General features: G+C 38.1%; 1 long non-coding RNA gene across 2 annotated transcripts in view; it reads left to right on the forward strand.

The window, feature by feature from the left end:
• LOC147917286 (uncharacterized) overlaps positions 1 to 22,840 on the forward strand; it is a 190,921-nt gene that overhangs the window by 164,019 nt on the left and 4,062 nt on the right. For both annotated transcript variants that reach the window (XR_015551971.1, XR_015551970.1), the window contains one exon: positions 16,210 to 16,291. This is a non-coding gene — a long non-coding RNA (uncharacterized LOC147917286). The remainder of the gene's footprint in view (positions 1 to 16,209; positions 16,292 to 22,840) is intronic.

Genomic DNA, 22,840 nt, shown 5'->3' on the forward strand with positions numbered 1-22,840 from the left:
AGACCAAAGCTCTGTCATCTAGAGGACTCTTGATTCTAATCGAAGGTTCACTTCTTAATAGGTATGTGGCATCTGAGCTTTTATTTCCTGTCCTATAAAGTGGAGATAACACATGTTTCATAGGGTTACTATGAGCATTTACATAACCAAAAGAAGCTTTGAAGATCTTTGGACTATGAGTGTTAATTTTAAGATTTGTGCTCTTACTCTCAGCACTGCTCAGGCTGCAAGGACAGAAAATGACTAAACAATCCTACAGTAGACCCACACCAAGCCCACCCCACGAACAGAATCATGGAAAGGGTCATTCTGAACTACTTTCATCATTAGTTTTCTTGGCACCCACCAGCCCATAAACAAACCCATTTATCTCTGCAAATTGTGATTCATCTGAAAACATTAACAATATATATATCAGTAACAGATTTTAGTTCTGAGAAACTCAATAAACACCTATTACTGTAGCTCAGTGAAAAAGTTGTGGAGGCTTAAAGAGGTTTTATCAAGGACCAGAATCCAGGCATTTACTTGGTGTAACAGTTTTAGTGTTTTCTTGTCTTTTTTAAGACATCTCTGAAAATTATCCAACAAGTTGTTTTGGTGCATGTGGATCTATTTTTAAAATATGTCCCAAGCTAAGGCTTACGATAGAGAAAGAAATAATCTTGAATTAAAGTTATTTCAAAAGTCATGGAGATGAGTAGCACAGAAAATTGAATATTTAAAATGAGTATTTATTTGAGACAATAATAATTGAAATGGTCAATGCTTCTAATTATTGCTTCAATAGCATTGATTATTAAGAATATTTATTGAACTTTAATAAGTAGTCTATTTAGGGCTATTCCTTAAGTAAAATTATACAAGAAATAAATATATAATTACATTTTTATTAATTCTAACAATTGTATGATTTTTTAGGCATGTTTCATTTAACAAGATAGAGGCAAATTAATGTCTTGAAGCAATATTCCTAATATTGACAATAGATAGATATTCACTATTATATGTTATTATAATAGTAAGATTTGGACTACATATGTAATGATTACTTAATTTGGGATTTGCTACAAAGTAATGAGACGCACCTTTTTAACAATAAATAACACCTGAGTGTTTAAACGTATTGGATGCTATCTACAGCTGGTCTAGTTTTAGCATAATGTTTTAGGAGTCTGTTCTCACAATTGAGCCCTTAAAAATACACAGTACCTTTCTTCCCTTGGCCAATAAGCCCATGTAACTCTAATAACAGCTAATCCTTGCATAGTAATACAGAATATACAAAGTACTTTAAAAAATTCTTAATTAAAATCTTGTCATGTAAACTTTAAACACACAGTATTATGCATAATGGATGTAACACAACCAAAATAAATGCCTCCAATAAAATATATCATGCTCTAGTAATTCAAAAGTATTTTTATGCTACTCTATGAAATTTGGCCTTGTTTTGTTTATTTATACATATCCATGTATACATACACAATAACATAATATATTTATTGTATTACCTATATTCTCAACCTCTTTTCACTGATAAGGTCATTTAGAGATTCAGACTTACTCAGCTGGGCAACTGTGTGGTTTCTAGAACAAGGTCTTCCAAATAATTGGAGTTCAATAAATATCTGTTGACTTGAATAAATGATTCAAAGTATTTAAGAGATGAAGCTGCACGTATGACTGTCAAAGGAGAGCTAAGCACAGGTTACTTTTTAATCAGTGCCTGAATACATGTGTCTTTCATGGGTAGATTTTATTTTTATTCCTTTAACATCATAATTACATCTGAGGTAAATCTGAATGCATGCTTTCTAATGGCAGCTGCACTTCATTTCCAACTGTGTGTGTGTGCGTGCGCGCGCATGTGTGTGTGGTATGTCTGTGCACATCTATAAAATCCAGCCTCTCTGCTGGTTTCTGCTAATGATGACCCTGAACACAGAAGAAGTGTTTCTTTAAATCAAACTGGAGAGTGATTTATTTGGAATTCATGCCCCATTTTGATTCTTTTCCTCTAATGTCTAAGGCAATACCTTGCATAAGATGCCGCTTCCTCCCATGGGTTGTCATTCTCATGAGACTGAACTCTGCGATAACTGCTTGAGAGAAACTTGCTCAAAAGTAGAGGAATGTGTGTGTAAAAGAGGGTGGGGAGAGGGTGGAGAGGAAGAGAGAACTTATCCAGTAGACAGAATCTTTCCAATTGAATGGAAGAGTCTCTTCGTTCATGTGAAAATACACTATTAGGTAAAACTTTGGGGTTAAATACACACTTTTTGATATTATAGGTGCATATTTGACAAGAAGAAACACAATCTGTCACAAGGTTGACTTAGGTCAAGATCCTCGGTAATTAAGTTGAAAAACCCTCTCTAGTTTTTTTATTGTGTAAAACAGCATTTCATAATCAACCATTCATTTCAGTCCCGGAGCCTGAACATGCACATGTTTTCATGTTATCTGCCCAGTAGGAAAGTGATCACCATAAAACTGAAGAAGAAGCAAATAGAGTGATTGTAAAATGTATCACGTTCTTTACAAGACGAATAATAAATACACACATTGAAAGTCACCCAAAAGGAGAGGGTAGTGTTAGCATTAATCCTGGTGGACAGATTAGATTATCTGCCGAAGAGTGAAAACAGCAATTGAGACTGTTAATGCACTATACTCACACCTTCTTGACAAACAACATCTAAGTGTTATTATTAAATATCTGCTCACCTCTATTTTGCCAGCTTTTTATCTGGTTATACATAATCCTAGTTGTTTTCACCACTGAAAACTACAAAGCATTTAGAAAAAGGCCCTTAAAAAAGAAACTGTAAGTAACCCTAGATTAGGTACGACATTGTTCCATGTTTCAATTCCTATCGAATAATATCAAGGCCCCAAAACAGGACAAGTCCCTTTAATGCACAAAATAAACAGAAATGAGAACCTTTTCCTAATATAAGCCATGGTTCAGCTACACTTGCTGAAACCAAATAAACAATCTTGAATTGACACTCAGACAGAAATGTGTATAAATTATTCAGAATGAAATGTTCAAGTAATATTAACCTAAAGGTATAGTCATCAATTTTGTCCTGACGGATGGCATTGGGTAGTTAGTATTCAAGTGTTACTACATAAATAAAATTGATTTATGCTAACTGAGAAGACTGAGAAAAATTTTTATCAGGATGCCCAAATTCTGTTCCTTCTGGCTTGATCAATCACCTCTCTACTGAACTGTGTATCGTTTTCTTGCAAAATTCTTAGCTGAGAAATTGGGCTAAGGCAAAATGAATAATACATTTGCTGCAGTGTTAGACTAATGACCCTTAAGTGCTTTAAAAAAAATGAGCAGCAATGACTGCTTCCCTTATGAACAGATTCTGGCTCTCTTTCTCTCCCTCTCACTCTCTTTTTCTTAGAAAGAAAATAATTAAGTCTTGAGTTGGCTGACTGTTTTGGAGGTAGAAGTGATGATAGGGTAAAAGGATCGATAAAGCCAATCGAAGCAGATGTGGAGTTACATCCATTTGGTTTCCTTTCTTACTTTTTCCCCATTGTCTTGCTTTTCCCCCTCTTTTCAGTCCCATTTCAGGTTGTAGAGTTCTCGTTTGTGTTAATCATCATCATATTTCCTTTCGCTGTTTTCATAACACTATTGTGTTATCATAAAGACATTGATCAGATGGTGACAGGCAAGACAGAAAGCTATTTGCTTTGCAAAAGTAGGAGGGACCTCTGACAGGACTGCATGGTCAAAATCTGCTTCGGCTGGCATTTGTAATGCACGAACAATTTTTATCTCTCCCTGAGTTGGTCCCTAAAGAGACACAATAGTGGCTCAAGTTTCTGTACCCAAATGTCTTTTTAAAATTTGCATAAAGCAGCAAAGGAAAGACAAATGCCTACATTAAACATGTTTAAAAAGGAGCTTGCACAAAGATAATTAAAGAGAAAGGCAAAACCTCTGGCTGAATAACGTGGGATTATGTTGAATTAACATGTTATAAACCCATTGAAACAGCACTTGAGGTGGAAATGAAATATTTCTGGATTTAGGAAGGAAGAGAGGTACAGCCACCATCATGTGTGTGTGTGTGTGTGTGTGTCTGTGTATGGTGTATGTGAGTTAGTCAAGATCGTAATTTGTAGACAGCTGCTGAAAATGAAATTGTTCTCTAAGAAAGTAATCATTTACAAACTAGCGTGGGGTCAGGTAACTTTGTTATTCCCTTTGCAGTCCCTATTAGGTCAAAATAGCAATGCCATCACTTTCATCTTAAGAAGCACGGGCTAGTTTTGCCCTTTTAACTTGAGCTTTTTATTCTAAGGAAGGATTAGACTCTACATCACCTCAGTTTCCTTTTCATTTCATTGCCATTCTATCTTTAGGGGAAATCAACCTCACATTGTGTTATTCTTATGCCCCTAAGTAATGTTTCTTAAAAAAAAGTTGAATCCTTTTCATTAAAGCAGCCCCGTTTTGATGAAACTACCAAAGTAAAAAGAAAAGAAAAGAAAACTTTGTTATTTGAAAGGCACATGGCATTATAGCAGTCAAATCCCTAAAGTCTAATGGTGAAGTCATTGATGTATTATTATTCTTAGGCTCCTCTTCTTTCAAACAAAAATGTAAAGAAAATGATTTAAAGTCTAAACGACATTACTAGACAGGAGCTAAAAGACATGTCTTCTATTCCCTACTGCTGAGGCTAAGAAAACATACACCCCAATGTACATTTAGCTATCAGGTCTCAGAGTCAGCTTTGTCCAAACTGGAAACATTCATTCACAAGCAGACAGACAGACAGATACACACACACACACACCCCCACCAGTCAAATACACTTACACAGCCTTTCAGATGGACCCACTCTCACATCTTCCCAGGTTCCATTGCCCTACTTTTTTGCCTTTGCACAACTAAGAGAAACATATTACTAGGTATCAAATTGGAGGCATAATAAGACCCTCTAGCTAATAGTAACATAGCAACTGCCACCAACCTTTCCACAGAGCTGCATAAATGTCTTTCAAACACCTGTTTCCTTCTGCCACTTTCTCATTTCATCTGTCATTATGGTCTAATGATTTTATTATAAGGATGAGTCTTTCTGCAGAGGTTGAGTCCACTTTACATATAATGATATCGTGGGAGAGGGGAGAAGTGGAGAGAAGTGGTTAGATGGAGGTGGCTGCCATTAGTAATTGATGTACTAAAACCCCCTCCAAAATTCCAAACAACAAAAAGCTCCTTTGCTAAAGTTATTACTGAGCAAAAAAATCTTATTTATTTACTTAAATGAGTAAAGTATTATCCCATTTGGATAATAATTTTCTATCATAATTTATTATAAAATGTTAGTTGTATTTTGGTTTCTAAGCACAGTTCTTTTTGGAAAAGATATATTTTAACCAGATATTAAAGTATCCAGTTGCTGGTCATACTAGGCTATGGGAAAGCTGGACTTTACAAGTGGGGGAAAAACCTAAAAATCTGACATACCTCATCATTTTGTTTAGGGATTGAAATTACCCAAGGAGGAAGAAGGTCAGTGTGTCTTCTATGAGCATGAGAGGGATGAGTTGTTTATTCCAAGGTTTTAATGTTCAATTAAAATAACACATGAATAGGGCCGGCCCCGTGGCTTAGCGGTTAAGTATGCGCTCTCCGCTGCTGGCGGCCCGGGTTTGGATCCCAGGAGCGCACTGACGTACCATTTCTCCGGCCGTGCTGAGGCCGTGTCCCACATACAGCAACTAGAAGGATGTGCAGCTATGACATACAACTATCTACTGGGGCTCTGGGGGAATAAATAAATAAATAAAAATAATTCTTAAAAGTTAACCAGGGATCTTGTCCAGAGTATGTAACTTCTTCAATAAATGTGCTGTTAGTAACAAACTTTCAAAAAAAAAAAAAAACACACATGAATAAATGTAAATCAATAAAATCCCAGGAGAAGGCTAAGTACCTTTTATTATTGTCATTGTTCTTGTTGTTATTTTATCAAGGGAGTGTCCTAAGTGAGGATCTTGTATAGTAATGACTGGAATAGTGTTTTTTATGTTTTTAGAGAATAAGATTTTAGCCCCTAACTTGTAAGAAGAAGGTATACTTGCCTCTCTCACATGGGATTTTTTTTAATTGAAATATATTTGACATAGAACATTGTGTAAATTCAAGGTATACAATACGTTAATTTAATACATTTATATATTGTAACATGATTGCTGCCATGAGAAAGGACATGTGCCATTTGCGACGACATGGATGGACCTTGAGCACATTGTGCTAAGGAGAGAAGTCAGACAGAGAAAGACAAGTGCTGTATGATCTCACATGGGATTTTGCAGGTAGAAAGGGTGTGATGGAGAGACTGGCTGCTGGTAACCCGATCAGTGTCCATTTCAGAGGAAAGCTGACACAGTCACACGTGTCACTCCCCCACCCTTTCCGCCATGCCATCCTGTGCAGGGACTTCCTGTCCTGAAAATATCCTCTTGGTAGACATTACACGGCTTTGGTTACATCTTATCTTATTTTAGCTCAATATTTCCCAGAAGGGAATTATAAAAACTTCTAGTATTGATAAAGTTTAGGAGACACCTTTGTCCTAACAGCAAAACATTTACAAATCATCTCCAGGAGCCTTAGTTACTTCTGCGTAAGTCTCATTTTTGCCATTGCATATGGATGCTAATTGGCTTCAATTTTAAAGATGTTTTAAAATCTTGTCCCTAATTCCAAGGATACCCACTATTTTGCGTTATAGTTTCCAATTTATAGACACACACAAAACTGTTAGAATAGATGAAATAATAAATGGAGTGCTTTGTGAAGGTTGGAAGCAGAAAGAATCACGTCAAAAAGCGTTGTTGGTATTCTTTGTGGATCAGGATTCAGCGCAATTTTTTAACTTCCATGTTGCTTCTCCAGTTGAGATAACTTCAACCTCCCACTGCTCTTTTCTGCATACCCAATTTTGCTGTTAATAGTCTCCAGCTGTAGTTAGCTTACTTTAAGCTTAGTTTAGTTTTAAGCTTGGTTTAGTTTTATGCTCTCATCTCTCATCTCTGAAGTAATTGCAAAGACAATGGAACTTGAGACACTGCTTAAGTGAGTAATAATGATAAGTTTGTCCCTTGGCTAAGTAGTAGGACACCCTACACCTTCACCTGTTTTTATAAATTGTACAAGAAAGCAGAAAAATCTGAGCAGCAATTCTGTAGCTCCATCCTTACTTTGCAAAATGGCCCCTTTGCAAAAAGGGCCAGAATGTCTGGCCCTTTATTAATATTATTTAGATGAGACTTGATTATGTGAGTTTCTTTGAAAGTCATAAGTTGAATCTAGTCAGTGAGTGAGTGTGGACACTTACCCCTGTTGATGCACAGATGGTCTCAGATATTTCTTTCCACATTGTAAGACTGTACACCATTGGACATCAAGTTTACCAAAATCCTTTTCCTCTTCTAACTTCTAGAAAGTCAATGACTCTATGAGTTGCTCTTTTGTTTATTTGACAGCCATTTATTGAGACTCCATCAGGGGCCAGGGACCATTCTCAATACATTTGATACAGAAGTGAACAAGCGGCTCAAGAACCCTCCTCTGAGGTGGCTTACAAACTATTGAGGACATGCAATGAACTAATAAAGTGACAAATAAATAGAGTGATTTCAGATAATCTTAAGTGCTGAGAAGAAAGTAAAACAAGTTAATGGTACAGAAAGTGACTTCAGGGAATGAGGAGGGGACTACTGTAGATTGGATGGTCAGTGAAGGTTGTGCTGAGGAAGTGATACCTCTCTTTGAAAAAGGGACACCTGAATGACTAGGAGGAAGAAGCCAAGTGAAGATCAGAAGAAAGAATTGAGGTGTAGGTAACAGCTACTTACAAAGAGCCTAAAGCAAGAAAAATTGGAGTTAAAAAATATATATGGCTTTTGAAGCAGGATTTTAAGTGGAGAGTGGTAGAAACTGAGGTGGGAGAAATAGTCAGGAACCAGATCATGGGTCTTTGAAGTCTTGTTAAGGAGTTTTGCATTCTACTTTAGTGGAACTTGGAAGCCATTGGAGCATTTTAAGTAGAGATGTGCTATGATCTGAGTTTATCTGAATAATGTAATGATGACTGCTGAGAGACTGCAGGCTGATGGTGGGCTATTGAAGTAGTCTGGGCAAGAGGTGATGGCGGCTTCAACAACAAATGGTGGTAGCATGGAGGGAGAGAAAGTGAATGGATCCCGACATATGTTGGGGTCAGATTTCAGAGGACTTATGATTGGTTGGATGGTGGTACCATTTACTGAGATGAGGAACACTGGGAAGTAATAGGTTGGGAAATAGTAGGATGAGATCAAGAGTTATATTTTGAAAGTGTATATTTGAGAGCACTCTTACACATCTAAGTGGAGATACCAATTAAACAAGCGTGTACACAAATCTGGAGTTTGAGAGATAGGTCGAGGTGGTGGTATATATTTATGAGTCATTGGAATAAATCTGGACAGGATGAGATCCTTCTTAGTTTTCTATTCACTAATTCCGTATGTTTTTTTTTTTTTTTTTACTCTATGCCTTGTTTCCTCCATTTGTACTGAGGATCTTCCTGAAAACTCCTTTTACCCGTAAAGCTTTTCCTAGTTACATGGGACCAAAGTGCAAGTGGTAACTCCCACTGAAGTCTTGATGACAATATAGTCACTAGTCATCCCTCAAATACCAAGACAGCGAAGTCTAAATACAGGATAATCAGTAATTACCCACATATCATGTCTTAAGATGCTTCAATTAGATATTTATATCCCACTCTGAGCATATTTTCATGGTGTCTGTTGCAGTATGTGTGTGATCCTCATAGGCAGAGACCTGTTTAATTTTCTTTGTGGTCTCATATGTGTGAGGAAGTGTAATAAATATTATTTAATAGAGACAATGATAAATGAATCTACATAAATAGCTTACATTTTCAAAAGGACATTTAAAATATTTCCTTTACCAAATATGAAATCCAATTTGTTTTCAGTATGCTTTTACTTTGAGTTGTTGATAGTTTCTGTTAAAATTTTGTAAAATAAACAGTCTTTCATTCCCACGTTTAGAGGAACAGAATTGTTTTTAGGTTACTTACTAAAACAGTCACTTACCTACTTTATCAGGTAATGACTTAGTCTAAATCAGCAGGAAAAGAAAGTACTGTAACACCTGTGTATTTTTACACAGTTGAACAAACTGATAGGTTTTTTTCACATTTTAAATTTATTAGATATCATTCAATTCTCCCTGTTCTACTGCCCTGCCCCATCTTTGCTGAATATTTCTAATCAGCATCATATGGATTGTAATAAAAATTAGCAAACAGTATTTCAATATAATACAAGGCACACACCATTTTTTAAGCTGTTTCTCTGCCCACCTACTTATTTGCAAGGCTAATCTAATAAGGTACCCATGAAGAATGATTAGGCAGTAAAGAATTTAGTACAAATTTCAGCTGAGGTTGTTGACGTAGTAAGATTCAGCTAAAGCAGATATAAACAAATAAAAGATTTCATCTGCAGAAGCAGGCATTTCAACCATGGTAGATGATAACACCACACAAGAGATGGTGCTGGCGGAAGTAAAATTCAATGAAGCCAAACCACTCGATGAAACAAATCATTTGACTTACAAGTAAACAGTCTGGTCTAGAGACTTCCAAAGAGTTCCTGGATCTTAGAAACTTCATGGGACATACCCATAAAGAATGGGACATACTTTATGGTATGTAAAACCATCATATTTATTACACATTTTACTTGCAGCTATCATAAGAACACTGGAAATGATCCAGTCTAGCAGTGGAAGGAACTAAATGTCAGAGTAGACATTCTGAAACAGATTTGGAGATATATGGCCTGAAGGCAGCAGAACATTTGAGTTAAGAGCCTGCAGTTGGAGATGTGCTTTTAATTCTCACTGTTTTCACTGCCATAGAAAGAGATGATGCTGTGTACCCTTTGGAACCTCATTGACTCTCTCACATGCAAGATGAAAGGAATACCAATACTTACTTCACGGGACAGTGTGATGGTTAGATTAGCTATTGCATTGAGTTGCTTATCACAGTGCAGCATGCATAGTAAATAAACACTTATAAACGTTATTATTATTATCATCATTAATTATGTGGAGTGGGCAATATAAGAGGCAAGACTTTGAAAACAACCTTAAAGCTATTGAGCTGTGAGAAAATATTAAATACTCTGAATTAAAAAATGCAAGAAGCATTTTTTTCTTATGTATTATTGAAATGTTTTTGATTATTTATTGCAGACTGCCCACTTGAAGGTTTTCTTCACTGCCACCAAAATTATACATTTGATCACATAAATAATATTTATTATTATTATTATTATATTAAATATAAATAAATAATATTTATCTATCCACTCTGTTTATTAAGAAAGATCAAGCATTTACTCCATGCCTAACCTGTGATAGACAGTGATAATCCAAAAAAGGAACAGAGCAGAGTTTCCATCATTTAGGAACTCAGAGATATGGAAATAAGTTATTTGAGTGATATGATAAATGCCCTAATTCAATATAAACAAAGGGTTAAGGGATCACAGATAGGCAAGTGCTTAATTCTGCAAAGAGAAGTAAAGAGACCATTCCAAGGGAAGTGATATTTAAGCTGAATGTTGAGGTATGCCAAGTAGACAAGAAGAAAAGGCCTTTTCCGGTAGAGAAAAATATCACATACAAAGGTGGAAATAAAAGAAAGGTATTGGTGCCTTCAAAAAATAGCAATTGGGAGCTGGCCCGGTGGCTTAGTGGTTAAGTGCACACGCTCCGCTACTGGAGGCCCAGGTTGGGATCGTGGGTGCGCACGGACGCACCGCTTCTCTGGCCATGCTGAGGTGGCATCTCACATACAGCAACTAGAAGGATGTGCAACTATGACATACAACTATCTACTGGGGCTTTGGGGAAGTAAAAAAGGAGGAGGACTGGCAATAGATCTTAGCTCAGAGCTGGTCTTCCTTAGCAAAAAGAGGAGGATTAGCACGGATGTTAGCTCAGGGCTGATCTCCCTCACCAAAAAAAAAAAAAAAAAAAAATAGCAATCGGTTTGACATAGCTAGAGAGTCAGGTGGGAAAGGAGGAAGGTAAATCTGCAAAAGTAAGCAAGGACAGGTCTGTGTATGCTCAAGAGTTTCAACTCTGTCCTGTAGGCAATGCTAAGGCACTGACAGACTTGAGAGACATGATCAGTATGGAGTTTTGGAAAAAGCACCCAGGCCACTGGCTAACGCTCACATTGCAGAGAAAGAGCCAAAGAAAGCAAGGAGACTAGAGAAAGAGTCCAGGTGAGAATTCATGGGATTCTACCGTAAGGCTGTGGTGGGAATGGAGAAGAAGTGGTAATTGAGATAAATTTAGAGATGAAATGGACTGGACTTAGTCATTCTTTAAATGTGATATTTGAAAGAGAACAAAGAATCAAAGACAGTTGCCTTCATTATTGGGTATATGGGCAACATGTTGTGGGGAAAATAATTTCATTAAAAATTGTTTTAATGTCATTCATTTTTAGTGTTGATTTTTGTGCTCTATAATGCAAATAATATAGTAAAAGCAATACATGTCAATATCCATATAGACATATGTTTATTGGGACTATATGTTCAAAACTTTTTATTAATAATGATGCACAATTAATCAGATTTAGAGATCACTGCCTTAGTACAACCTTTATGTTTAGATAAAATTGGTGCTATTAAGGGAAACATTTTTCCAGTTACCATTCTAAAAGCTATGCAACATATTTTAAAGAGTTACTCTCCATTCCCTCTAAAGCTTATAGTCTAAAATAGGCATCTCTAACTTCTTACTGTCTTACTTATCTTATTGCCTAATGTAGACAGCAAGAAGGACAGACAAACATTTTTCTCCTTTGCCTACAGCCTGTCTTAACTCTTTATTATAAACATTAACCTAAACCAATGAAACTGGATTTTTGATTACTTTTTTTCCCTGTCCTCCACAGTTTTAATAGACAAAGGAGCTGTACATTTAGACTCAAACATAAAGAACTGAACCAACACACAAATTAAAGGAATAAACTATCAATTTATGTACACATTAGCTAGTGGAGCGGGAGAAAGGGACAAGCCTTGACAACGTCAATAGTGTGACTTAAGAAGGTGGGATGGATAGTACTGCGGGGATTCAAGTTGGTAAGTTTGAAAGGAAAGGAAGATATCACTGAGAAAGACTCAGAGGGAGGTGGGTCTTTGATGGTCTGCTAAATGAGATTCTGAAGAAAGAGGAAGGGGATTGGCTGAGGCTTGCAGAAGATGAAACCTGTAATTTATATCTAATCCCCCTCACTCCCACCTCCATATTTTTCTGTGCCTTCCCTCTTGACTTTTTGCCTTGAATCAACAATCAACTTTTGACGTACCCATTTCAAAAGGAGTCGTACCAGAGGTTGTCCGAACCACTGGGAATTCCTGGGCTCAGCTTGCTGATAAAAGTAATAATAAAAAATAAAAACATATACAACAGAAAGGTTCTAAATAGAACAAAAAAGTAGATGGCATTGCCAGAAAATACCTAAAGAAGCACTTTCAACTAGATATTGAGAAAAAGGAAAGTTAGGCCAAATTATTCAAGAAACCTGAAATCTAGTTCGGGACCATAAGGAGAGAGTCAACGAAATAGTCAATAGTTGATTGAGTACAATAGTGCAGAAAAAAAAAGCACAAAGAAACTTTGTCTACATGGCTACATACATGGAAATCTGGATAGAAGAATTCATCAAGGTTAATAGATCAGAAATATACATGGTGAACACTCACACTACAAATTTTCCCAGGAAATATGTGTCAAGGTGTAAGGATTCAGTTCCATCAGCCTTTTTTCAAAAGACAAGCCCTGGACAGAACTGTCTGATCTGCTATGACATAGAATAAGATTTGCTGAATGGATTAAATGTGAAGAAAATTCAAGTACCTCTTGACCAAATCAACTAACATGAGAATGTCAGAAGTAGACGACCCTACTTATGTAAAAATAGACATTTAAGTTCTTAATACTCACACAAATAAGAACATTACCAGAGAGTTAAAAGAGAAGAAATGTTAAAATATTAGGAACTTATTACTTTTCAGAGTAATACATGGCTTCTGGGAATAAAAGTTTGAAGAACTCAGCAAAAGATGCTCAATACACTGCTTGGTAAATTTTATCTTTCACTCAGATCTGCACCTGGGCAAATGAAAAAAAAAGAGGAAAAGGTCATTAGGTGTAAATAATATTGGGGAGGAGGCATAGCTCTATATCCTCTGGCAAAGGATGCAACAGAGGTTAATTTAATTTAAAAGGTCATTAGGTATAAATAATATTGGGGAGGAGGCATAGCTCTATATTCTCTGGCAAAGGATGCAACAGAGGTTAATTTAAGGATTTGGAAATCACACTCACAGGGGACAATCAAAACGTTTTCAAACCTTGAGCAGGGGATAAGACAAATGCCCAAGAAGTGCTTCTCTGGTTTATACAGACTCACTATAAACACTGAGTTTGTTGTTGATGCTGCCAAAATCCGAGGAGCAACAGAAACATGAGCTTAAAGTGGATGGAACTAACTCTGATTTCAATCACAAATACTGAATTATTTTCATCTAAAGAAATAAACAAACCAACCCAACATCCCTTCTGCTGCTTCTAAGGAAAGCCTTCAAGATCATATGTCTTAAGGTGAAGAGGTAGTTGGCTGCCCATATTAAAGTCTGCAAGAAGGGTCATTATGAACTCAAAAAGATACATCCTACATAGGGAGGATAGGCATTTTGTGACAATGAGATAGTTCACAGCTAAATGACCTGATTTTTAAATAGAAGTTGATCTTACCCCTCTCCTGATAGTGACATCAGCCAAGAATTAAATGTCATATTTCTGTGAACACAGAGATTGAATTTTAAATTGCTGTCTTTATGAGATATGATTAGCACTTCTATGCAAGCTGAGAGGCACAAACTCAGGTGCAAATTCAAGTGGAAAATGCGGTGCCATTATGGTAAGTGTTGATTCATGTCAGATTACTGATTACAGCGCCACCCGTCCCACCTAATACTACAGACTATAAATATGGGGTGGGCAAATTGTTGCTGGTTTCTGGGCAAGACTTTCATCTGAAACACACAGGTGGTCCCTGGCATCCATTTCAATATGAGCAGGAAATGCTAGGGGTACTAGATATCAGACTGGTAATAAGCCAAATTCTCTTGGTGACTCAAATACTCCCTTACTACCAGTAGACAATATAGAGAAACAGCACTTAGTCTTCCAGTTTACCGTGCTAGCATTTAGAAAGGTTTTCATTTGAGAAAATTGCCTTTTCAGTGTGCTAAACTGTACCTGGGAGGTTGGAAATAGTGAGCACAGCTTCCCCAAATCATCTAGTTGATAATCAGGTAGTAACCAAGACATTAAGAGACTGTGACTCTACTGAAGAGCAACAGAGCCAAGTTGTCACAAAGACTTGGTCCAGTTGTCATGCATTTCCCACCACTGGGAAACAAGAAGGGACCATGTATTTGTTCATTCATTTCTTTCCTTACTCCAAGTGTAGTACTTAAGCATATGGCTTTACAGCTAAACTATCCAGTTTTGCATCCTGGCACCAGTAGGAACGAGGGCACGTTGTTTATCCTATCTGTGTCTCAGTTTTCTCAACTGTAAAATAGACATAAAAAGTATATCCTTGAAAGAGTTACAGTTAAAATTAAACTAGTTAACATAGGTAAGACTCTTAGAGCATGGTGTTTGATAAGTGTTAGCTGTTCTATTCATCAGCAAAGATTTATTGTGTACCAAATACATATATTCCCGGACAAATAAAATTTTCTCTCTATAAGTCACAGTGGATCTACTTTCAGTTATGATAGCCATACCTTCTTTCATTTAAGTTTCTTAATATTTTAAGTAAATTTTTAAAAAATGTATAAGTAAATGAGTTAGCCTATCCTTGTATTAACATTATATCTGATAATAATTTGGGAGGGAGAGAGAAGTAAAGGTGGAATTTTGCAGCCAAATGAAAACTTGTTCTAATATTTTATGTCCTTAAACAGTTGTGCTGGTTCCCGGTAACAGTTATATGAAGGGGATAAACAGTCCCCTTTGTGTTTTTCAATAATAATACTAATTCTGTAGTTTAAAGAATCGGGGGAATCATGAAAATCATCCTCAACTACGTTTCCCTCCCCATATACCATATCTGACTTTTGTCCCTTTGTTATTTCTATCCTTACACTTTTGGCTCTGTGCATATCATTGTCACTGCAGTTATCAATCAGAATTCTTTCTGTTGCAAGGAGCAGAAAATCCAACTCAAGGAAAGGGAATTAATGACTTAGGTACATGTGAAGGCCAACAGTTGGGTGGTTCAGGTGCAGCTCAAACAAGATCACCAGGACCCAGGCTTTCTGCTTCTGTCAACTCTATTCTCCTCCACGTGGGCTTTATTCTCAGGCTTTATGTGGTGGCAAAAATAGCTGCTAGCAAATCTAGGCCTACACCCTCCCAGATCTGCGTCTAACAAGAAAGACAGTGTATCTGTCTCTCAGCAGGATCAGCAAAAGTCCCTTTGCCTCTCATTGCCTGCTTGGACCACATGTCCATTCTGAGCCAGTCGTGGTGGTCAGTGAAAGCAGTCCTTTGGGTGTCAAGTCTGAGTCACAGAGTTGCTCCTGGAGCTGAGAGTGAAATGAATTCCACCCGAAGCACAAAGCCTAGGAGAAGGGTAAGGAAAATTTACGTAGAGGAAAATTAGGGTGTTATTATCAGCAGATAGGTGAATGAGCAGCAAAAACAACACTGGCTCACTATACCCATCCTGTAACCTTGATCCTGCCAAATCCATTCTCAGAGCTCCCAAATGAGCCTTTTCGCCTCTTTTATGAAATCCAAAGTCTGCATGTGGCATTCAAGGCTTTTGACGATCCTGATTTATTTCTTACTATGCCTCCCCTTGCATTCCAGGCTCCAGTTTATTTTCAAAATGTCTCATCCTCTTTTGACTTTTGATTTCCTGTCTTCCCCATCCATCTTGTTGATATTCTTTCTATTATTGAGAGTTCAGCTCAAAGGCTACCTCACAACAAACCACTGAAGTAAGAATTATTATTATTCTCTTCATTTTACAGATGAGGACATTGAAATACAGACAGAGAAAAAACTTGGTCAAGATCTCACTGTCAGCAGTGCCCGAGTTCAGATTCTCCTCAGGTAATCTGGATCCAGAGCCCTTCTTAACTGTACCGTCTCACCTATGGAAAGTTGGATGGACACGTTAATGATCCCATTTCAACATCAGATAACTGAAAGCATGTGTAGGAGAGGGAAGTGTGCTATATTTGGGATTTTATTTACCCTGATTTTCTTTACAAAGACATGGGTATTTCCCATTGATATAGTATTTTGTTCCTGTCTTGGCTGCAATTTGTAAAATGGGACAACCAAACATATTAGTGAAAGCTACAAATAGGTTTTGAAAAGTTAAGTCGTGGTCAATATTTTAAAATTTCTCCATCTTGCTAGTTTGAGTTTAAACATAAAAAACCTTGTATAAACATGTGTTGAATGCTTATTCTTTGCCAAATGTTAGATATCTAAAGAAAAACAAAACACCATCCGCAGTCTTAAGTTGCTTGTTGTCTGGTCAAGGAGACATCATTGTAAACAAATTCAATGTCATTTAGTGTCAGTCTTGCATTTTGAGGAAGGTAGTTGGTTTTAGCTTTTCTTATGTGTGTGGGAGGCAGTTTCCAACAAAAAAATCCCAAGATTTAAGATGTAGATGAATGGAAAATTATTATAATAATATATTTAACATTTAGTCATTTTTCCATTCAACAACTATTTATTTCAGGCACTACACAATGCACTGGGTATAAAATGGTAGACAAGGCAGAAATGGTCATTGCTTTCATGGCACTTATCATGTAGGAGGAGGAGGACAGAAAATGAAAACACAGCTGAATTTGTAATTGAACATGCGATGAGAAGTGCTATGAAGCAGTGGAACCAAGGGTAGTGATAGAGAATATCAGAGGGGCCATAAATATGTGGCAGTCATCAGTTATCTAGGAACTGTTTTTCAATCTGTGACCTGAAGAATGGTAGAAAGGAGCCAGTGGAAGCCGGAGGGGAACATCATTCCACATGAAAGGATGAAGGTGTATAGAGAAAGTGCTGATGCAGTCAAGAACTTGGGACATTCGAGGAGGCCAGGGTCTGCAGAGCAGGATCCATGTCAGGTGAGTGGCTGGAGATGAGGCTAGAGGGGGAGGAAGAGTTTGAAATATAAGGCCTTGCAGCTGCGGGATGAAGCATGGATTTTAAGTAGAGTGGGAAACCATTGACAGTTTGAAGCAGGGATACATATTCAGGTTTTAGCAAGAGGATTCTGTATACCATGAGAGATGTGGCAAGCCTGCCAATCAGGAAAGAGTTGTCCAATGGAGGGCTAGGCTGGGGGGCAGGGGGAGGTGGAAATGAAGAGAAGTGGACACTTTGAAGAACTATTTGAGAGGTAGTATCAAGAATGACATCCACGTTTTTATCTTTAGTTACCAGGAAGTTCAAGATACTTGATCATTATTTAGTCAGATCCCCAAGAGGTAGGGTGAGTAAAAGTTAAAGTTATTCAAGTTAAAGAAATTTCAGAACAAATGTTCCCTACTGGATTCCCCTTCTAGTTTTGAATAAAGATCACATGTAAGAACTTCCTGTTGATTCTATGGCTTCTGGAGTAGAATCTAATCTTTCCCAAACTGATCCTTTCCTTCCTTCATGTTGTTTTCCTCACAATTTCAGGCTGAGAACCAGCTGGAGAAACAGATGCTATCTGTACTGAGAGGTTTCTATTGCAAGTCTTGACATTTACTGAGAGTCCACGTATTAGAACAGTCTACAATGCTCTCACTTCCATGCTCCCTCCAGAAAAACTTATCCCCAGCCTTTCTCCAGAAAGGTTACTTCTGTGCTTTCAAGCACTCCATCCGTTGTCTCCTGGCTAGTCTCTCTGTGCCTAGTAGGAACAGATATGTGAAATCCATGTTTCAGCACTATTCTGAACTTGTAACCATACATTCTTTGCACAAAGGGCTGGTAATATTTTTCCATTTCCCTGCTTCTAGAGATAAACACTTGTGGATTTATGTAGCTATGTCTGAGAAATTCTAATTTCATTTTAAGGAGATATTATTGTGATTCAGTATTCTCAAATAACATCTACTTCTTTTACAACCTGTTCTGACTTTACAAGAGTATAAGATTGACAGAGAGCAATTAATATGTCTAATATTGTGAAGTTTACAAACTCTCTCATGTACACTGTTATGCTATTGATTATCTCAATAATACTTAGAGGTAGATATTAATATTACCATTGTTATGCAAAACAATTGAGACTCAGGGCCAGAGTGAACTGTCCAGTGTTAGAAACGGACAACTAGAAATGATGCCGCAGGTCTCAAATTCATGGCCATATCCTGTGTTTTTATTTTTTGTTTTGTTACAGCAACTTATCTACTGTAAGAGGTGAAGAGGTTATATTTCAAGATATTCTGCTACATTCTATCTTGATATGAAGTTGTTTCTATCAAGGCTTCTAGAAGTATTTATAGCAAATGCTCTAGTGGTTCCAGAGCTGGTCATTCAGAGCATTAGAGACAAGCACTTAATGCCTGGAAGGGTTAGTTTTCTTTGCACCAAGAAAACCTCTGTTCCATAAGTAGCAGTCTTGACTCTTCAGGCAACTTACAAATTTGTTTCTTAAGTTACTACAAGAACAGGAAAAGAGTACAGGCTGAGCACTCCTCAGAACAAAATTCAGAGTACAATCTCCTTAGCCAATAGGTCAGACAGTTTCATCTTCATTTAGTTAAGGCAACAATTTCTATACCAAATGTCATGGCCACCCACTCAACTCAAGGGAACAAAGAGCCCATTAGGATAGCCTCTCATTCAGAATGCAGAGCATTGCTTCAGGGAAATCCCATCGACCCTTTTCTGATGGGAGCATAAATTCTTTTTTGCTATTCGTGTTTTCAAATCACGTTGTATGAAAACAAGTAAATTCTTTGCAAATAAAGCAATATTTTGTAGCAGCTCCATACATTTATGTTATTATTTCAATGTTTGTTTAAAATTATTTTAATGTTACAATTTGAGCAATATAGAACTGCATAGATGAGAGTCCAGCTCTGAGACGGTGCAGATGAGGCTCACGGAGATGACATAATCTGCCTGAGGAAGATGGCTGAGCTAGAAGTGGAGTCCAGGCATCCTGAGCTCCATTTAGTAGAGGGTTAGAGTATACAGCAACGATGAGTATACATTAATGGAGACAAAACACGTGTTAGCTCCTCAACTACCAGATAAATCTGCAAATCCGGGTGATCTCTTAACTTCATTTCTTACTTTTTAAGATTTTATATATAATCCAGTTTGGATCCCCCCTGAAGAATCCAAGTTAGATTAAGATGAAATGTTTTTAGATCAGTCAAGACTATTTCAGGAAAGTTCACCTGGGGCCCGAGTCAAGCATAATATTCTAATGAGGGTTACTGGTTGTCACCTGTTGTGATGGTTAGTTTTTATGTGTCAACTTGGCTAGGCTATATTAGTCAGTTATGTAATCAAACTAATCTAGGTATTTCTGTGAAGAATTTTTGTAGATTTGGTTAACATCTATCTATCTATCTATCTATCTATCCATCTATCTATCTATCTATTCTATTTGTTCTATTTCTCTGGAAACATTGACTAATAAAGATTTTGGTACTAAGCGTGGTTCAGGAGGAACAGAATGTTAAGGATGGGTTTTCTGAAATGGTTCTACAGTTTCTGGAGTTGGTTCTCCAGTTTGATTATATTTAAAGACAGTAATGACTCTATTTCCAGTGGTAAAGAGGAAACTGATAGTCTGTGGTGTGATATGGCAATAGAGATACACAAAGTGTCAACATTAGATATTCCTAATAAAAAACTCATAAAAAGTAGGGTTCTGAGTGACTGCTAATTCTCCTTCAGATCCATCCCCACCACCCCTCTCTGCTTTTAGACCTATAATTTGACTCAAGTCCTAGCAGCCCCCAAAGGGTGAGGTATAAAGTGTGGCCCATAAGGAGGTGCACTGCACTCCATAAGAACTGCATGAGTTTCCAATTTACACAGGCAGAAATCTGGGGAATATGTGTGGGAATGGATATTAAGGGTGTGGGATAATGGTGGAAGGAACATTAAGTTGGATCAGGCTGAATTTATTGATATGGGTCCACTAGGTAGAGATTCTGGATTTAACGTTGCAGCTTGGGAGGTTGGCTGAAACATGCACCAAAAGGTGACCCAAAGTTGAAATACTGACCTGCCTTGGGTAAACTGTAGAGGAAGGGATTCAAAGGCCTAGGGAGATGGGAATGTTAAAGTGGATTTATCATTTAAGACCTGCTCATTCACATGGTAGGGTCCAGAAGACGCCTTTCATCATGACTGAGGTATAAATTTGTGAGGGGAGCCCCAAGCATCCTTGAAGTACTATGTGATCACTCTTTTCTGTAGGTCAGAAATTACAGGGGGAACTGCTGCATCAGAATTGGGAAACCTAAATGCAGCTGGGATCCCAGATGAGAGGGGCCAAGTGGCAAGATTCAATTGCCAAAGGCAAGGTGGGCGTGCTTTCCATAATGGACAGCAAAGTCAAAACAGCAATCAGAATAATCTGACTCAGAGAGACCTATGGCATTGGCTAGTTGATCATCGTGTTCCTAGAAGTGAAATAGATGGCAAGCCTACTAAATTGTTACTTGATCTACATAAGTGGAAGAGTTTTAGGTCAAGTGAGCAAAAGTCTAACTTGAATTGTAAAAACAGAGTCAGGGCCCCTCATTGAATTCCCAGGTTTGAGCCAGTTTACAGACCCAGAACCACTTGAACGAAGGAGGAGGCCAGGTCCCCTTGAAGAAGGACCTCAGTATATGACCAAAAATTTATACTTTTAATCTTTGTCCCAACCTTACCCAAAGGGACCTACAGCCTTTTACCACAGTGACTGTGCACTGGGGAAAAGGAAATAATCAGACCTTTCAAGTATTACTGGACACTAGCTCTGAACTGATGTTAACTCCAAGAGATCCATAATGTCACTGTGGCCTACCAGTCAGAGTAGGGGCTTGTGGAAGTCAGATGCTCAATGGAGATTTAGCTCAGGTCCATCTCACAGTGGGTCCAGTGGATCCCTGAACCCATCGTGTAGTTATTTCTCCAATTCTGGAATATACATTTGGAGTAGACAAATTTAGCAACTGGCAGAATCCCCACATTGGCTCCCTGACCCATGAGATGAGAGTTATGATGGTGGAAAAGGCCAAAAGTAAGCTATTAGATCTGCTTCTTCCTAGGAAAATAGTAAACCAAATGTAATGTTGTATTCTTGGAGGGATTGCGGAGATTAGTACCATCAATAAGAACTTGAAGGACGCAGGGGTGGTGATTCCCACCACATCCCCATTCAGTTTGTCTATTTGGCCTGTGCAGAAGACAGTTGGATCTTGGAGAACAACAGTGGATTATTACAAGCTTAACCAGGTGGTGACTCCAACTGTAGCTGCTTTACCAGATATGATTTCACGGCTCGAGCAAATTAACACACCCCCTGGTACCTGTATGTAGCTATTGATCTAGCAAGTGTTTTTTCTCCATACCTGTTAGTAGAGACCATCAGAAGCAGTTTGCTTTCCCTGGCAAGGCCAGCAATACACTTTCACTGTCCCACCTCAGACATATCAGCTCTCCAGCCTTATGTCATAATTTAGTTTGCAGGGATCTTGATTGCCTTTCCATTCCACAAGATATCACATTGGTTTATTACATTGATGACATTATGCTGACTGGACCTAGTGAGCAGGAAGCAGCAACTATTCTAGATTTATTGATAAGACATTTGTGTGTCAGAGGGTGAGAAACAAATTTTTTAAAAATTCAGGAGCCTTCTACCTCAGTGAAACTTCCAGCAGTCCAGTGATGTGGGGCATGTCGAGATATCCCTTCCAGGATGAAGAAAAGTTGTTGCATCTGATCCCTCCTACAGCCCAAAAAATAACACAACACCTAGTGGGCCTTTTTGGATCCGGGAGGCAACATACTTCTCATCTGGGAGTGCTACTCCGGCCCATTTCCTGAGTGATGGTAAAAGCTGTTAGTTTTGAGTGGGGCCCAGAATGAGAGAAGGCTCTGCAACAGGTCCAGGCTGCTGTACAAGCTGCTTCACCACTGGGACCAGCAGATTCAGTCAATGGTACTTGAACTGGCAGTGCCAGATAGGGATGCTCTTTGGCCTTTGGCAGACCCCGAGCTCTAAATCAGCGTCCCATATATGGTGCTATTTCCCCTGCAGCCAGGATTCACGAGTCCCAGGAAGTAAGGAGTGGAAATGGAAGTGGCACTACTGCCTAATTCCTAGTGAGCCACAAGCAAAATTTTTGCTTCCTGTCCCTGTGGCCTTATGCTCTGCTGGTCTAGAGGTCTTAGTTTCAAAAGGAGGAATGCTTCCACCAGGAGACACAACAGTGATTCCATTGAACTGCAAGTTAAAACTGCCACTGGCAGGGCTGGCCCAGTGGCGTAGTGGTTAAGTTTGTGTGCTCCACTTCAGCGGCTCAGGGTTTGCAGGTTTGGATCCCGGGTGCAGACCTACACACTGCTCATCAAATCATGCTGTGGTGGCATCCCACATACAAAATAGAAGAAGATTGGTACAGATGTTAGCTCAGG

This window comes from Ceratotherium simum, chromosome 4 (genome assembly GCF_057802395.1).
Source record: "Ceratotherium simum simum isolate JZ-2026a chromosome 4, ASM5780239v1, whole genome shotgun sequence".
NCBI lineage: Eukaryota > Metazoa > Chordata > Mammalia > Perissodactyla > Rhinocerotidae > Ceratotherium > Ceratotherium simum.